The sequence below is a fragment of the Armigeres subalbatus genome, chromosome 2 (genome assembly GCF_024139115.2).
Source record: "Armigeres subalbatus isolate Guangzhou_Male chromosome 2, GZ_Asu_2, whole genome shotgun sequence".
Classification (NCBI taxonomy): Eukaryota; Metazoa; Arthropoda; class Insecta; order Diptera; family Culicidae; genus Armigeres; species Armigeres subalbatus.
Genome location: NC_085140.1, coordinates 440,207,682 through 440,226,180, shown reverse-complemented (window position 1 = coordinate 440,226,180; position 18,499 = coordinate 440,207,682).

Below are 18,499 nucleotides of genomic sequence, written 5' to 3'. Positions count from 1 at the left end.
AAGAGAGTACGGACCGGAACCATCGGCGAAGACCACTGCGATGGAAAGGGACTAGCGATTGGAAACTCGGTTCGTGGAACTGCAAATCTCTCAACTTCATCGGGGTTTGTTGGAAGGGATCAATGGTGCGAACATTTAGAGGTAATCATACAATCTACCACCCAAGTAACATTTTGGTTTTATGATGGTTTTATAACACTCTTAGAGAATTAATTATGGTCTTCAAGAGCGTTATAAAATTTAGAATGTTACTTGGGCAGAGCTGCGGCAACACACACGAGCTGGGAACAGCTTTCATAGTGATGGGCGATATGCAAAGGCGCGTGTCGGGTAGTGACCGATCAACGAGAGAATGTGCAGGTTGAGGATCAAAGGCCGGTTCTTCATCTTCAGCATAATCAACGTTCATAGCCCACACTCCGGAAGCACTGATGATGATAAGGACGCATTCTACGCGCAGCTGGGACGTGAGTACGACAGCTGCCCAAGCCACTAAGTCAAAATCATCATAGGAGATTTGAACGCTCAGGTTGGCCAAGAGGAGGAGTTTAGACCGACGCTGAACGCTCACCGGCTGACGAACGAAAACGGCCTACGACTAATTGATTTCGTCGCATCCAAGAATATGGCCATTCGCAGCACCTACACTTCCAACACAGCCTTCCGTATCGGTACACCTAGAGATCACCACTGCAGACAGAATCACAAATCGACCACGCACTTCTCCGACATTATCGACATCAGGACATATCGTGGCGCTAACATCGACTCTGACTCTGGTGATGGTAAAGCTGCGCCCAAAACTATCCGTCATTAACAATGTTCGGTACTGACGACGACCGCGTTACGACCTAGAGCAGCTGAAGCAACCTGATGTCGCCACTGCATACACGCAACATCTTGAGGCAGCGTTGCCGAAAGAGGGTGAGCTCGATGGGGTCCTCTTGAGGACTGCAGCTATGCCGTTCTCAAGAAATCTATCAGAAGCTCAACGCTTCGTGCCTCGAGCCGGAATGTGTATGGATAAGGATGGGAGCATCTTGACGGACGAACGTGTGGTGATCTAAAGGTGGAAGCAGCACTACGAAGAACATTTAAATAGCGCTAAGAGTACAGGCAGTGAAAGTCAAGACAGCGGAGGAGATGACTTCGTCAGCTCAGCGGACGATGGAAGCCAACCAGCCCCCACCTTGCGGGAAGTTAAGGATGCCATCCAACAGCTAAAGACCAATAAAGCAGCTGGTAAGGATGGTATCGGAGCTGAGCTCATGAAGATGGGCCTGGAAAAGCTGGCAACTTGGCTGCACAAACTGATAGTCACAATCTGGGAAACTGAACAGCTACCGGAGGAGTGGAAGGAAGGGGTATATGCCCCATCTACAAGAAAGGCGATAAGCTGGAGTGTGAAAACTTTCGAGCGATCATCATCCTTAATGCCGCCTACAAAATGATATCCCAGATCATCTTTCCGTCGTCTGTCACCATTAGTGAATGAGTTCGTGGAAAGTTTTCAAGCCGGCTTCGTTGACTGCTGCTCGACAACGGACCAGATCTTTACTGTACGGCAAATCCTTCAAAAATGCTGTGAAAACCATGTCCCAACGCACCATCTGTTCGTTGATTTCAAGACGGCATACGACAGTAGAGCTATGGGAATTATGGACGAGAACTGCTTCCCTGGGAAGCTTACCAGACTGATCAAAGCAACGGTGGATGGTGTGCAAAACTGTGTGAAGATTTCGGGCGAACACTCCAGTTCGTTCGAATCGCGCCGGGGGCTAAGACAAGTTGATGGACTGTCGTGCCTGTTGTTCAAAATTGCGCTAGAAGGTGTCAATGACATATGCATATGCGTAGAGCCGGTTGTAACAGCCGGGGTACGATTTTCAACAGATTCAGTCAATTTATTCGATTCGCGGATGATATGAAACGTGAAGCAACAAAAGTTGGACTGGTGGTGAATGCAACGAAGACAAAGTACATGCTTGTGAGCGGAGCCGAACGCGACAGGGTCCGCCTGGGAAGCAGTGTTACGATAGACGGGGATACCTTCGAGGTGGTCGAGGAATTCGTCTACCTCGGATCCTTGCTAACGGCTGATAACAATGTTAGTCGTGAAATACGAAGGCGCATCATCTGTTGAAGTCGGGCTGGTAGTAGGGCTCCAGAAGAAACTGCGGTCAAAAAAGATTCGCCACCGCACCAAATGTGTCATGTACAAGACGCTAATAAGACCGGTTGTCCTCTACGGACATGAAACATGGACAATGCTCGAGGAGGACTTGCAAACACTCGGAGTATTCGAGAGACGGGTACTTAGGACCATCTTTGCCGGTGTGCAAGAAGACGGTGTGTGGCGGCGAAGAATGAACCATGAGCTCGCCCAGCTCTACGGCGAACCCAGTATCCAGAAGGTAGCTAAAGCCGGAAGGGTACGATGGGCAGGGTATGTTGCAAGAATGCCGGACAGCAACCCTGCAAAGATGATGTTCGCTTCCGATCCGGCAGGTACGAGACGGCGTGGAGCGCAGCGAGCGAGGTGGGCAGACCAGGTGCAAAACGACTTGGCGAGCGCGGGGCGCATTCAAGGATGGAGAGATGCGGCCTCGAACCGTGTATTGTGGCGTCAAATTGTTGATTCAGTGTTATTTGTTTAGATGTTAACTAAATAAATGAATGAATGGTTTGCCATTTTGACTCTAGCCTAACTTTTGACAATGGCCTAAGCGAAAACACCTTGAACACTTTACAAAAAAAAATTAACTTGAAAACGGCTTGTCCGATCGTTTTGATGTCTTCGGCAAAGTTTTAGGTAATCATAGGGGCTATATGAAAAAATATACAACGCGAAAAAAAATTTTTCAAACAATGAAAATAAATCAATTCTTAATCAATTCTCTCAAAAACGAATTTTTCGATATTTTTTATTTTTTGATATGTTGTAGCAGATAATATATGTATTTTTTGCACAATAAGTCATAATGGAGAATAAGAGAATAAAGTTATAATTTTTTAAAATTAGTTGGTTTTTCAAAAATGGACGAAATTTTTTTTACGTTTTTATTGACCCGATTTTATGAAAGTGCGTTAAATTTCCAATGGAAAAGGTACCTATACAGTATTTTTTTTCTTAGTAACTATCGTTTCTGAGATACAGAAATTACAAGATAAAATATACCGATTTTTTAAATTTTCGGTCATTTTCGAATTCTTTTCGATTCTATTCATTGCCGTCCCAAGCATATCTGTCCCATGTCGATTTTCATCAGTTTTGAGTTTTATGCACCAAACGTTCTAAATTAATGTATATTTTATTGTGAACAAATAAATACATATAGTTTGTTCAAAAACTTGGCGAAAAAATATCGGGTCATTTTGTCCCATTGTAGAATTTCCAAGCATCTGTCCCATTGAAACAAATTTCATACAACATGCATTAAATAACTTCGAATGGGCCAATTTTCATTATCAAATCATTCAGAGAAAGAATATGGGTTTTGGTATAGTTTCAATGGGTAAAAAGGTTAATCCACCTAGCATCGTTGATGCTTTTCTTGTGTAATAATTGAAGCATATTAAGATGATTTATATTAAAACTTAAATGAGAATAGTCTCTCATTTTTATTCGCATTCTATGTATTACCATTTTTGCATTCGTATATGATGAGGCTAACACGATAATACTTTTATGCCCAATTGCACCCGGAAATTCCTTTGATCGTGAGTCTAACCAAGCCACTTAAGCATCATAGCTTTGTAGTCGTGCTTCTAAGCGCATGGCTATAAGGTAGGCCCAATTCATTTACATATATACAAGATTTTTGCAATAGCTTCGGAACGAAGTGACTAATCGATTTTCAATAGCAAACAATTTCCCGTCGAGTGCAACTTTTTACGAAAAAATGGTCCTTAACATGTGTTTACAAATGTTCAAACACGCACCCACACATGTGGTCCATGTGGAAGTTTCCCACGGGGATAACAAGCTATAGCGTATACGCCATCTTTATCACATCTTTTCTGAATCACCAATACGAGTGCACTGCGAATGCAACATAAACAATTCCGAGGGTGAAAATGATATAAAACGAACAAATGCATAGACAGTACCTTGTGAAACTAGTATTCTGAATAATTGAGCAAATAAGTTAAACATTCTTAAGTTTGATGCATGGAATCGAGTGTAAAAATTGTTTTAATTGATAATTCGTTACATTTTTCTCTATTTTCCCATGATTGTATCATGTTGCATTATTGAGTGGTATTGGCGTTTTGCATCATATTCTTCTGTAAAAACGTAAACCTCAAAATTCACGCACATACTATTGCAAAATAAATCAGTATTGGGTAATTTGACACTGGGGGATAAATTTATCCCCCAAAAACGAACGAGCAAACCTGTCAAAATCCATAGCAAAAAAATTGGATGTCGCTTCTCTGAAGTTTCCATTCGTCACATCAGATGCTAATATGAAATAAATTTTATAGGAATCATCAAACACCTTCGCAGTATTGCGGTATTGAGTTACCACGGAACCTGATTTTGATGCTTCTTCCAAAAATCCATCTGCGCTGAAACATAATTCACCTGAACCAGTGGCGTAGCCAGAAAATTGGTCTGGGGTTTTTTTTTCGAAAAAAAAATGTCTTCTAAAAATTTTGTCTCTGAGGGGGGGGGTCTTTTGTTATGTCTAAAACCACCCCCGTGGCTACGCCATTGACCTGAACTTATTTCAGGATCAAATTATGTATAGGAACCAATTCTCACTGTCCTTATACTTATGTAAGGTATAATATCTCTGGGGGTTTTCAGACACACTCGTCCCCATGTCAGCTTTTTTATACACATTTTTTTTCTATGGAGCGTAAGAGCCCCCTCCCCCAAAAGCTTACGTTATTAGTGTACGGCCCCTTACTACAATTCGCTTTGAAAAGACCTAATGCGTCTAATTTGAAGCAGGTTATTATCCAGACCCAACTATACTTTTGCTAAGCGCAAAGTAATCTGATGATACTATTCTAGCACTGGGACAAATATGCTTGGAATTATCAATTTTGTCTTCAAGTTCCATAGCATAAATGTCCCACTGAATAAATTCCACTAAAAAACAGTATTTATCCTTTGAAATATCTTTTTTTGAAACATACTAAGCCATTAGAAATACAATTTAGCTACAAACTGAAAAATATGTTTCCAACTTCAATCGCATTTTTCTTAGTTGCATATTTTTCGACATGGGACAGATATGCTTGAAACGGCAGTTCAACCTAGAATCGAATTTTACTGAACCGTTGAAATTTATTGACAAATGCTAGTAATGGAGTAGTGGTTGACCATTTTCAAAATCAAATCAAGAAATCAAAAAATCACGATTTCACAGAGAATTTCTCATAAACGAAATGAACACACAAAAATCTCGCACATCTCGAAAGGAGTCCCAAAACATTTGTGCGGCGATCATCAAATATGTATATTTGTTTTCCATGGAAAATAATATAATTGGGGAAGTTTTGATCACCGTGCGCATGACTTTATTATTATTGATTTATAGGCATTTATCGGTAAGTACAATATTAACTGCTCAAAGTAGGAGGGAGCGGAGCAATGAATAATAGAATCGATAGACATCGCAAGCAAGCGACACGACGCGTGAAGCGAACAGAATTTGAACCTTTTTTAGCAGAGGTCCAATCCTAAGAACAGCATTTTTGAAATCGCTGTTATTCTGCCTAACCCATGAACGGCTTGGGAAGTAGCATGGTGATTACTCTTACCAAGACAGGCTGTTTAATTAATTTATGTCTACGCAAAATTTCAAATAAATTCATTCGATGGGTCAAAATCGAGTGTGTGCAGGTTTAAGGTTTAAAAGGTACATCTTTTATGTAGAAATGTGTTTTTCATTTGTATGGGAGTCCCTCCCCCCATTCCAGGGAGGATGGGTCGCGAGGCACTACAGATACATTTCCTTCCTTCAAAAACTTCCACATGGATTTCTTTATTCCTTCAAAAGTTCAGTTTGTTACAATTTCTGACGGGTTTAAAGAATGTTTTCTCGTATGAAAATAAGGAAAAAATTGTGAAAACCATATAAAACTTAAATTGAGATTTGAGTATGCAAAGAGGCTTTCTCCATGTCCAGTCAAATTTTATAGGATGTTGCCAAAGTATGTTCAAATAGCCAAAATGCGTCATCAAAAACTATGGAGGTAGGTACTAATATGAGCACAAAGTTAAAAATCAGTCAAAAATTCAGAATGAAGCGCCATCAAAGGAGAAGACTCTACGATGCTGGTTCAACTCCGGCTACTACATGCTACTACCAAACAATACCGTCTAGATGTTGTATACGTTCCACCAAATCGAACCACCGGAGGCGACAATTTTCGGCAAGTGTAACATTTTCCAATTTGAGTTTTCTGAGAGTTCCTTTCTCTGAATTTGCCGTTCCGTTCGACCAACAGAAAGCAGCTGATGTGCAGTGACCGTGTGGCCTAACCTGATCCGGTTCCATCTGAGCTGGCGGACGTCTGTGTTCGGCTGTGCCGACGACGTGTATACAATTTAGTATACAAATCCCATCTGAGTATCGTCGTCCTATGTAATGCTGGCCCTGGTGGGTCGATTTGAGACGCACCCTGGTGAGGCGGAAAGACAAGCTCAAACATATGACGAATATTATGCAGCGCGGCAGAGAAAGGGTGAACCGGTTAAGGTCCTTCGTTGATTTCCTCCGGTATGCAGACCTACCTACATACAACAATTCACTTATCGGTCACGTACGAGCAAACAATGTTTAAATTTGGATGGTCGTCCGACTGGAAGGACTGCTAGCAATCACTCCATTGGAACCGGTTGGCCCAGTTATAAACTTTAGAAATAACGAAGGGATATGTGAATGTTTTTGAATTGAGTTGAAATTTCCAGAAGTGTAAGTGGAAACGTGGATTTACGTAGAGTGAATCGAATTTCAGAAGTCAGGGTCCTAATATGATATCGTTTTATTTAACGATTGAAATTAGTTCTCATTGTTAATCTCTAAGAATCTTAAAAACTTTATCTTTTTAAATTTGGGCAGACACATTTTTGAAGAAGTCATACTGTAGGAAACAAAACAAAAGGTGACCTAATTCCACTAGATTTCCTTGAAGATATATTTATTCAATAGCCGCATCAATCGCTTCAGTGGTCCGATGAATGAATTTTCAAGCAACAACAGTTTTCGGGTTTATTAGACTCATGCATGATATATCCTATAGGTAGTTATGTGAGTATCCTTATTGCTGAGAAAAATCGTACTGGGGAGGGTCGATGGGTGGCTGGAGCGTAAATGTGTGTACAAAACTTATCAATGAATTAGAAGTGTGTGGAATAATACTATATGACGATGGTATAGTAGCAGATATCGCACACTGGGTCTGGTGCACTGCACCCTTTCCCGTCGTTAGTTGCATCAGTCGGTAGGTACTCGAATCTGTCTGGGTTTGCCATCCAAGTCCCTATATTCTGAGCGCTACAACACAAAGGCTCTGCCAATGCAATCCGAGGGCACCAGCTTCTGCTGCTGGATCCAGTTGAAAGTGAAAGATAATGTAGACATCTCGAGAGAATCTCGTGCGAATTGGCCTTGCCGGTGCCACAAATTCATTGGCAAACACCGCATAGATAGATATGTTGGTTCACATACCAGCCTGGAAGCGCATATAAACGGATCTCAATTTTGGGTGACTTTAATACCGTATCAGATTGACAGACCGGCGGAAGAACGGCATGGGGCTGAGCAGACGACGGGCATCCAGACTGTTGTTGAAAATTTCCCAACCACATCAGCTGATGATGATGCCCCGACTGGCCCAGATTCCGAGCCGGAAAGTTTACAAATAAGCCACCTGCAAATAGCGGGTGCTCTCCCCGATTAACGGCGATCCCTTCTTCGAGTTTGGCGAAACCAGAAGGACGATGACCGATATCAATGTCTCGGAGGTAGGGCTCTGGTGCGCCCAAACCCGATATGAACGGTTATGCAAATGAGGCATTAATTCAGATTTGTATCTGTCTGTCGTTGCTGGTCAGATTTAGGTGCCGTCGCGTCGTCCGTTCTCTACCACGGTCGACGAGAGAGATTCGTTCACTTGTTAACCGTCTCGTTCGACAACGATAGCTGTTAAGCTTCATTCACGACCTTTCCTAATTGATAAATCCTAGTACGAGCTAATCTTCCGTGGTCTGAAAATGCCTTCACCGCAGCACATCAACTCATACCCCCGAAAACAACAACTCCCCCTGTTCGAATGTCGCGGTCACCGTCCTTTGACCTGGATAATTTATATTCCCACACATGAGGAACCACGGTCGCACGCGGGAAAACCCCCAAAAAACGACGCTCAAAACTGTACACATATTCTGCTCAACCGCCGCTGTCGTATAACATGTTGCCACTTTACGGAACACATCCTTCACCATACCAAAGTAGATTGGCTTCATACGCGTGCAACACCCGAATTTTCCGTTTTATTTTTTGGCAATTGGTTTTTCAATATGGCATTGAAATAAAGGAGCATCTACTGAAAATTGATGGCATCAGTAGATGAGTGATAAGCGAGCATTCACTAAAATGCGTCTGGCTTCGATCCTATTTGATTTCTCTAGCTTCTTCTACGACGAAACATACGCTTTGATGGAACGACGCAGAAAGATGCAACTTTGGACAAAACCACATAAATATCATGCATGATGTGAAGATAGGTGGATTGATATTTTTTTTAACCAACAAATACGAATAGAAAGTGGACACGCGCCCCTCGCATTTTCGGCTCGACAATTGACCGGATCAGGACATTGTGTACTTTCGTTTTTTCGGGTTTGCTTTGGGGAAAAAGTGGATCGGATCGGATTGCATCGCGTCATACCTATAAGTCGGCTGCACGTGCAACCGGTCGCGGTCGTCGTTCGTGGACGAAACAGATGCGTTTCGTAGCATGTTTTTTTTCACCATCAAGGAGAAGGGGGCAGTCAAGTACAAATTATTACAGCTCTCTAGAATTGGGTGAAATGCGAAGAAAGCCGTTCTCGCTGGACAAATGTGACTTTTTTGTGCGTGGTCAAAGACCAAGGTCGTGCTGAAAAAATAAAACTAATGGGAATGTATTCAAGGGGAAAGCTAATTTACAGTAATTGCTATTATTATGCTAAACGGGAGATTAACAGTGTGTAAGACATTGACCGCAGATGTTTTATTAAACGACTCTATGGTTCAATTTTGAAGTCAAAGAAAAGAGAAGAGATACGTAGATGCAATTACTACTAAGTCTTACGACAAGTTTAAAATTATGTTTTCGATTAGCATACTGGTTTGATAGTAAGGAATGTGAGTAGAACATTTTCAATGGGTACCGCCATCGGGGGTGACAATGGGTCTGAGGGGTGAGAATGGGTCATCGCTCTCACCGGCAGTCTGGAGGTCGTAGAGCAAAATCTTTCAAAACGGTCTCTTATATTTTAGTCTTCTTGCCCTCAGATACATTTAATCTATTCTACAAGCATTCTAAGTAGTTGAAACAGTGACCCATTCTCACCCCCGACGACGGTATTAATATATCTCAATCCTATGCTGTAGATCGCATCACATATTGAAGTGAATCCTCATTAGCTATCCTATCCTAAAGTATAGTAGCAATGAAAGTCGGACTAAGAATCCGTCTTTCCTTCATGACCGTGATGATGTGAACGGCGCCATTTACTGACCTAAAATATACGATCTTCCGTGTACATTGAAAATGGTTAGCTAACCCCATATGTTTCTCTGTACAATTTTGCGAGTTCTACTCAATCACGAAGTAGCAATGAATTATTGGCAGTGGCTGATTTTCTACCCGCCGCTTTCACATCCAGGCGCTATAGTATATGCACAAAACAGAGTGTATATAATTAAGAGTGGCGACACTGTCAGAATTGGAACAAAATTCATCTGTCATTCTCATACAAAATCGTGTTCCAAACGAGCAGGAGACCTGTAAAATGCGGCACATGTCGCCATACACATACACTCTGGCATAAAATAGCCAGCATATATTGGTATTGGTATTGATTGGTATTTATTATTATTGGCAATTACCTTTGATTGAACTGAACTTGAGTTGCGTGCTCTTGCCTACACAATGCGGTCGGGTCTGAGCTTGACGACCGACTGGCAAATAGCTTACACAACCTCACTTGATCAGTACCGTTGCTGATGAAGAATGTGTATAGCCGCCAGACATTCTAAATACTCACGCTCCTCTAATGTGGACGTGTACAATACACATGTGGAAGTATTAGCTTGATAAATAAATTGCGAGTGATTTGACCAGAGCGTAACATATTCATTTTCATGAAGCTACTTCAATCCGAATTTTGACAAACATCGCATGATTATTCAAAACATAGAATGAAATAGTCAGACGAATACTCCTCGAACTCATTCAATCGTCTGTCACTGAGTGTGTTTACTATGTGCAGAAAAAAAACATAATTAGCATTGTTTATATTGATGTTTACCGTTGAAAGGATGTAAATCGGATTCAGTTCTATGTGATAAATTACTTCACTCATTTAAAACGTGTTTAGATTTCAGATAATTTATCAATTTGTATAATGTGCATAAATTTTCAATGACTAATATTCAATCGAATATTGATAGGTAAGTGCCGACTATAAATGCGTCTGAAAGTGAGCTGACAAATGAAGAAAGGTGGACTTCACAAAAAAAAATCGATTATTTTACACTCTGGATTTGACTATGCGTCCAATTTGGGAATCTCGAGCTCGTTCAGTAGCCGCTAGGTTGCGAAGGCCGACGGAGGTCCTTCGTAGCTTAGTTGGTTAAAGCACCAGTCTAGCGTACTGTAGGGTCATGGGTTCGAGTCCCATCGAAGGGAAAGTGGTTACCTCCAATACATTTTCCAAATCAATATCTTCCACATAACGTACATATTCACATATGAGTTTTCATAACATTGTAAATTAACGTCCAAGTCGGGTGGTTAAATCCCCGGAAATAGGCAATTACCTTTGATTGAACTGATTGTAAGATGATTAAATGAACTTTTATATAGTTTTCGGCTAATTTATTAGGAGCTGAATTGTGTATTTTTGGATTTATTGATCGAATCGTATTAGCCGAAACCAGTGGCGTAGCCAGAAAATTGGTCTGGGGGGAGTTTTCGGAACATTTTTTTTTTCGAAAAAAAAAAAAATCTTCTAAATATTTTGTCTCTGGGGGGGGGTTTTATGCCCAAAACCACCCCCCTGGCTACGCCACTGGCCGAAACCTATATAAAAGTTCAGTTAATCATCATACAATGTTCTGTGAAATTGTTCTGTAGCATACCAACTGCCGTTTTTGCAATTCTGAGGTCAATCGAGCAATCAGAACAAATTTCCAGATCAAATGAGTGACGGAGGTGTATTTTCCTATACATTTTGGCTGAAACCCCCATACAAACTTCAATTCAAATGCGCCAGCTTACGCAACAAGCGATTGAGCTGAAATTTTCAGAGATTGATTTTCTCACCCAAAGACACAATCCTGGGGGTGCCCCGTGGAATTAGACAACTTTTTGTTTCCTGGGCCAGTCTATTGCGCATATACTAGAGCGCCTGAATGTGGCAGCGGCGGGTAGAAAATCAGCCACTGCCAATAATTCATTATACGATTATAATAAGGGATTGAATTCAAAAGAGAATGAAAAAGTTATATAGGGGCTATTGGCGCTTTGATGTTGCATGAAGAAGAAGAAGAAGCAGAAAGATGATAATCGAAAAAATCTCCACGGGAAACCATACGGAGAAGTTTTAAAAAATCTTCTCAAAAATTCTAAAAGCAATTTAATTAAAAACGGTAAGCAGTACGGGGTTGGACTTTTCTTCTACTGTATAATAAACACAATATTTCTATTCGAAATTTTATTTTCTAATATTACACTTAAAACACAGAATAAGAAAAGTCCAACCCCGTACTGCTTACCGTTTTTAATTAAATTGCTTTTAGAATTTTTGCGAAGAGTTTTAAAAACTTCTCCGTATGGTTTCCCGTGGAGATTTTTTTGATTATCATCCTGCTGCTTCTTCATCATGCAACATCAAAGCGCCAATACGGGAGCCTATACGCACTCAGTTTAACTCGGCATTTTTTTATTCTTTTGGCGAGATCCGCACAGCCGAGCGCTCGGCTCCGATGTGCTTCAGTAGAGGTGTGGGCCAAAGTGCTCCAAGTCTGTATTAGTCGTTAAAATAACGTAAACATTGCCACCCACAGTGGGCCGAGTGAAACGTACGTCTGTTATGAAAAATGTACTGAGCATGCCAGACGTGACGTCACATTCGGTTGCCATCGTCCATCTTCGGCAACTCAGCTGAGAGTTTCTCTCTCAAAAGAGCGAATGTTCGTTGAACAAATACTACTTTAGGGTTTGGACCACACCTGTAGTAAAGCACATCGCCTCGGCTCCTAACTTTCTGTTGATATCTCAGCTGAAAAAGTAATTAAACAAGGATTTCCTACCTTTTGCTGGAGCTGTTGTTGTTACGACGCGTACACCAGCCTGTTGAAAGGTTTACAGTGGAAATACGCCTTTCGAAAATAATCATATGCAGGCTCCCGCGAGAACTCTGTACCTTTAAATTTTTGTTCAATGTGTACACTGGAATAGCATAGAAGTGTTTAGATACCAAGTTTGTTTCTATTAAACCCTAATAATGCATAAACATCATAATTAAATAAATTTGATTAATTTCTGTTTTTGGTTCCTTACTGGAAACCTAACAAAAGCGCATTTTCGTTATGAAACCTAAAAAATGTATATTAATAGCTGTTTTGCGCATATGTAACATGAAACTATTTGGAAGCAAATCTACTTAAGTCAGGTCATGTAAAATGAAACATTAGCATCATTACTAATGCCTTTCAGTGAGTGGATCAGTACCTATACCGAGTTGAGGCAAGCTTTAAGACCATTTATTGGAAGTGATTCCCCAGAAGTGATTCACCATATGCTGTTTATATTAGTTTAATTTGAATTAGTAAAATCGATTGTAAAACGATATAAAAACTCAAAGGTGCAGCCCAATGGGGTTGTACGCAAAGGTGATGCAGAACCATGTATGTAATGAGTATTATTTGTATTTTAGTTTGTGTGTCTTTAGTACAATGATATTTTACTCTTCTCAAAGTCTCAGCATTAACCCTCGGTATCGTTGCGTTTGAATTTTCTACAGCAACCACTTCCAACAACCATAATCAATGCTGAAGGTTTACGGCTGAAAACTGAGGATTAGAACTAAACTTATTGTTGCATTAATTTGACTTCAAGGCGATGCACTTATAGGTTTGGTTGATTCACATAAACCCATTGCGAAACTGTTAGAAAATTATCAATAGTAAATAATTATCAATATATTTTATTTAATACATTGGATATGAAGAATTGACTCTTCCTTGATCGAATGGTCCAAGAAAATAAAGAATCCCTATTAACGTTCAAGTCTATCATATTTTCGTGATGTTTTTCGCAATCGTAAAATGTACCCCAATATAGAAAATACAGACTTGGCCCCAAATCAAACCTGTTTTTCTCCTAATCTATGATGAAAAGCTTGGTAATTAATGTTTTAATTGGTTTATTTCTTGAGAATAACGTGCTACGCAATTCAACCTGTACAGAAATAACCTAAAGTAGGCAATTTATCGGTGAAACGTTGGGCGGAACAACACAGGCAGTTGGTCACAGGACTAATTTCCATGGCGTATTTCCAATGAGACTTTGATTTTGGGCGTAGTGCATGTAATTTCCATTTCTGAAGCTAATATACACATAGCTGCATATTTTGGCACAGCACATCGAAGAGAAAGGTAGTTTTCATCTATAATGATGATGATGATGATGATGATGATGATGATGATACTACCATCTATTGTAGCAAGGCACCTGCCGATAGCACTGGCCATATCTGACAAACGATTCGACCATGATTATATTATTGTTTGTATTTCATCAAACTCCTGTATGAAGGGCCAAAAATGGATGGGGTGGTTCCATAAGCAGAGACACTTATTCGAATCCACGGGATGAATAGAGAATCTCCTTCCAGAAGAAAGTTCAATAATATAATCTAGCCCTCGTTTCCCAGATTGACCCAATAGATGGGGAGAAGAGCCCGCCCTTTATCCACGAGATGTTAACAATAGGAAGTTGGCGATTCCACTCTTCCTATCCAAATCGCTTCAATCGGGTGCCCTGACGGTTGTTTTTTTTTTTGCATATGGCATACAGTTATATAGTTTCAATAAAATTGGATAAATATATATAATGGAATTCTCTCACCAAGCTTTAATTCGTATGCTCTGGATAAGGGGAGATCTAGGTAGTTTTCATCTATAATATGCAAAAAGTTCATTTTTTTTTGAATATTCACTAAATAGGAATTGATTTACAAGCTCGAAACTTGGAGAGCAATTTTCTCGGTTTCATGTTAATGAAATTCCGCCCTTTTCAAATGTTGGTCTAGATTTGTTTACTTCAGCACTCGAAGAGGCCGCCGTAATCATACATTCATTCAGCTGATAATTTTGATATTTCAGCAAAAGAACATAAACCGAGAAAAAAATTAAGTGAAAAAAATTAAGTGTGACATCATGAGAAACTTCTTTTAAAAAGCTCCAAACGCGGGGACCTCTGGTTCTGGTAATGCATTTCAACTTGTTCTACACAGCTGTGCGGTTCCTTACACAAAATGAGCAAGAACAAAGCGAGAATCATCACTTCTCTGTGGGGAATGTCTATCTGATTCTGTTTTTTTCGCTCTTGTATACAAGTTTGTTGTTCATGGTTTGTTATGATTCGGAGAGCGATTTCTGCAATCCCTGATTGAGAGCAATTTCTGCAGACACTGGTAATAATGTTTATGGTCAATCTCAATCGTTTACCTAGCCCCATACACCATATTTTCAATAAAGTTCAAAGACGTTATTTGCACTCGAAACAGAGGACAAAATACCGCATTGGTCATAAGACTAGCTCTTACTACCTCATTTAAGGACGAACTTTTCGGCATCCAATGTTTTTACACCACGCGTTTTCAAGGGCACCACTATCAAAACTGAAGCAACGAGCAACTGTCATCGGTTTATTCTATGCTTGCTGCGACGCAGCAAAGCTATAATAAAAGGATGACAGTTATTCGTTGCTTCTTTGCTAAGATTGGTGCCTCTGAAAATGCGAGGCAAACATTATTTGGATTCTTGACGGTTTCTCCAGTTAATTCCACCACTTGATTACACCTTTGACAAATATATATTTCGACCTCAACAGTCTTCAGTGTATCTCGTACTTAACTTGACGTTGTGTCGAAATAAGTATCTGTGTCTAGATCTACGTATCGTATCGAGGTCGAAATACCTATCAGTCAAAGGTACAATAATATGGTGGAATTAAATGGGATAGTACGAACTCGTCTTACGACAACGGCATCGTTTTTCAGAATGGTAAATCCATGTTACCGAAATTTTCCATTGACCATGGGATGTTGGTATTCTAAATATTGGAAATCAGAAAATCAGTTCTCAACCAACCAGTTAGCGAAAATTGCGCCTTTCTGTTCTATAGCTATTCAGCAAAACCTATTAGCTTAGCTTGATTGACTGTACACTTCGTAGTTGCTAGGCCGAGAAATAATAAAATATGCACAGCTCACCAATTGAATAGCCTTCTTAGGATTAGAAAACAATTCTAACACTACCTTCTTTGGAGTTTCATCATTTTAAAACCAATAACAATGCTGGCTACAACTTAGCATATGCGGTATTTTGAAAAATTTCGTTTCAGGTGGTTCGAAACGAAGTTCCGCGGAATTTCGCGGAATTTGAGCATGGCGAAATCTGATTTTGTGATTTCGTTTCGTTTCGTAAAATTACAAAAATTTCGCTAGAAAAAAATAGCTTCAAACGAAATTTAAGGAAATTACGCGGAATTTCGAAAGAAATTTTGACTAGAACCATACTGTCTCGTACGGTCGTATATTATCAAACATTTCAAAAAGTTTTCAAAACTTTATTTTATACTAATTTTTCTATTAAAGGTAGTATGCGTTATCCCATTCTGAGTCAACAAATACGTATTTAGATTTCTTCTATAAAACGTCTTTGAGTGGTTTGTTAGAAATGTCCAACAGAAAACGAAAAATATCTTTAAATATTCTATCCTATTTTTGTTCAAACGTGATCCGACTTAATATTTAAGCCGTCAGAGTGTAAATCTTATCAGATGATTCCGTGGCGTGAAGTATTTTTAGTCCTAGTGATGTATTTTTAGAGTGCATCTTTCTCATTAAAGGCCAACTTCTTCACCTCTTATGCCTCAAACCAGGTTTAAGCGCATAAATAAGCACCGCCTTAGAGTTCAGAGCCTAAAAGAAACATTATTATTGAACGAAGCACATGATTTTGCGTTGGATTGATTTGAAACACGGTATTCGAGTTTCGAAATAATTTCGTTTACAATAAATATTTAGTCGAAGGTGGCTGCACATGAATATTAACTTTTCAACAAACCAAAGATTCTTTTCCCGTGGCCCGTGGCGCTCACAGAGATGCAGATCATTCCTTGGTCTCTTATAATAATGAGTGTCAAACTAATTTTCCTCTCCCAATCCTAAATTGACTGTAACGGATCATACTGTCCATAGCAGCTGTTTCTTGCACTCAATTGAAGTCGGTTGAGGATGGAAATTTGACACCAATTTTTGCATGCCCCCTATGCACAAACATAAATATTCAAGGACAAACAGACAGGTTCGTCGAGTTGAATTTGGAAGGAAATGATATCCTTTTGTTACAAGTTTTTGTACGAGAAAGGGAAAATTATTTCTTCATACCTGGCAAACTGCTGCCGTAAAAACTTTGCAATCACATTTCTGAAACAAAATCTGAAATACATATCTTTGTGCATTTTAGAAAGGTGCAGAGGATTCGTCTAGCGTGCAAATATATGCTATTAACAATTTTCTATCTGCGTATACGCCTGGCAAATATATAAACGAGTCTCCCACTAGATGAAAATTAAAATCTATGCATTGATTTTCTGCTTTTGAGTTAGCTCAATACCATAAAACCACGCTGATAAGTCAATATAAAGCAGTGGTTCCCAACCTTTTCGGGTTCGCGACCCCCTTTACGATTAGCCAAGTGGCCCAGTGCCCCCTGAATTTGTCATGCAGAAATCAAGAACAAACATATAATATTAAATCATTTTATTTCAATTGTTACATCATCCTGATATTTTTTTTCTTCAGCAGTGATTCATTCAGTATGATATTTGTACTTGCATTTGTGGTACTATACGCGACTTTGAGATTCGCTTCGAAAAATGCACATCAAAACTGGCTCTTTTTTTTCGAATTCATGATACGTTGAACCATTCCGCAAGCCAATGTATACGAAAACGAATTGCAAACTAATGAAGCATCTTCTTGAATAAGCTCAAGAAAACATCGACCAAATTATTGCTCCAGTGAGACAAGATAAGCCCTGAGTTCCAATTCGAGGTCCGCATCTAAGTTTATTCTTTTTCAATCAAACTGCACGATTCATTGGACGTTGTAAGATTTCCGCTTGCCAATTGTCTCTTCGCCGCTTGCAAATTGTCTCTGAATTGAATCAGATTGGTTTACTTTGCCTGTAAAAGCAAGTTCAGTGAGTTAAGTTCGTCAGTCAACGATGTCTAATAGGCAAGCGAGACATTTTTGTCATTCTTCTTCAACCCAACGTTTCAACACGGGAATTGTGTCTTTTTCAAGGGGAAAATATTAAAAAGGACACAGTGAGTACCCGTTCAACAAATATAATTAAAACGTACAGTCGATCCATAACCAGGAAAGTTCACGATTCTTCGCGATTCTTAAAGCTCACGATTCTCACGTACAGTCAATTCATAATCAGTAAAGTTCGATTCTTTAATTCGTCTCTATAATATTGATTTTACCCCAAGCATCCGTGAGCAGCACACGTCAGACTAGAAAAGTTTACAACAAGTTGATTGTCACTGAATCTGGTTACTTATGAGTTTTTTTTTATTGTTGAGACTTTCAGCCCTAGGCTGGCTCGTTTCTTACATATGAGTTGTTGTAACATATGTGAAACATGTGTGATACTGGGGCCAGTACAAACTCACTCAACTTTTTCCTATACGGAAGGCCACCAGATTAAAAAAATGTATTTATTGTAGCTATGATATAGTATGAGTTTTCAAATCATTATAGAAAAAAAATCTTTTCTATCAAATCTCCTGAGTTTGAGTAAAACTTATAAATTCATATTTGTAAATACAAAAAAAAATATAATTATATCAAAAAATGTGTCCATAATAGTTAAACCACAAAAAGTGTGCAAAGGTTCCCCGGCCCCCTTGGTAGGGTCTTTCCGACCGAAACCGGCCGGCAAGCAGTGGTCCGAAACCCCCATTTTAT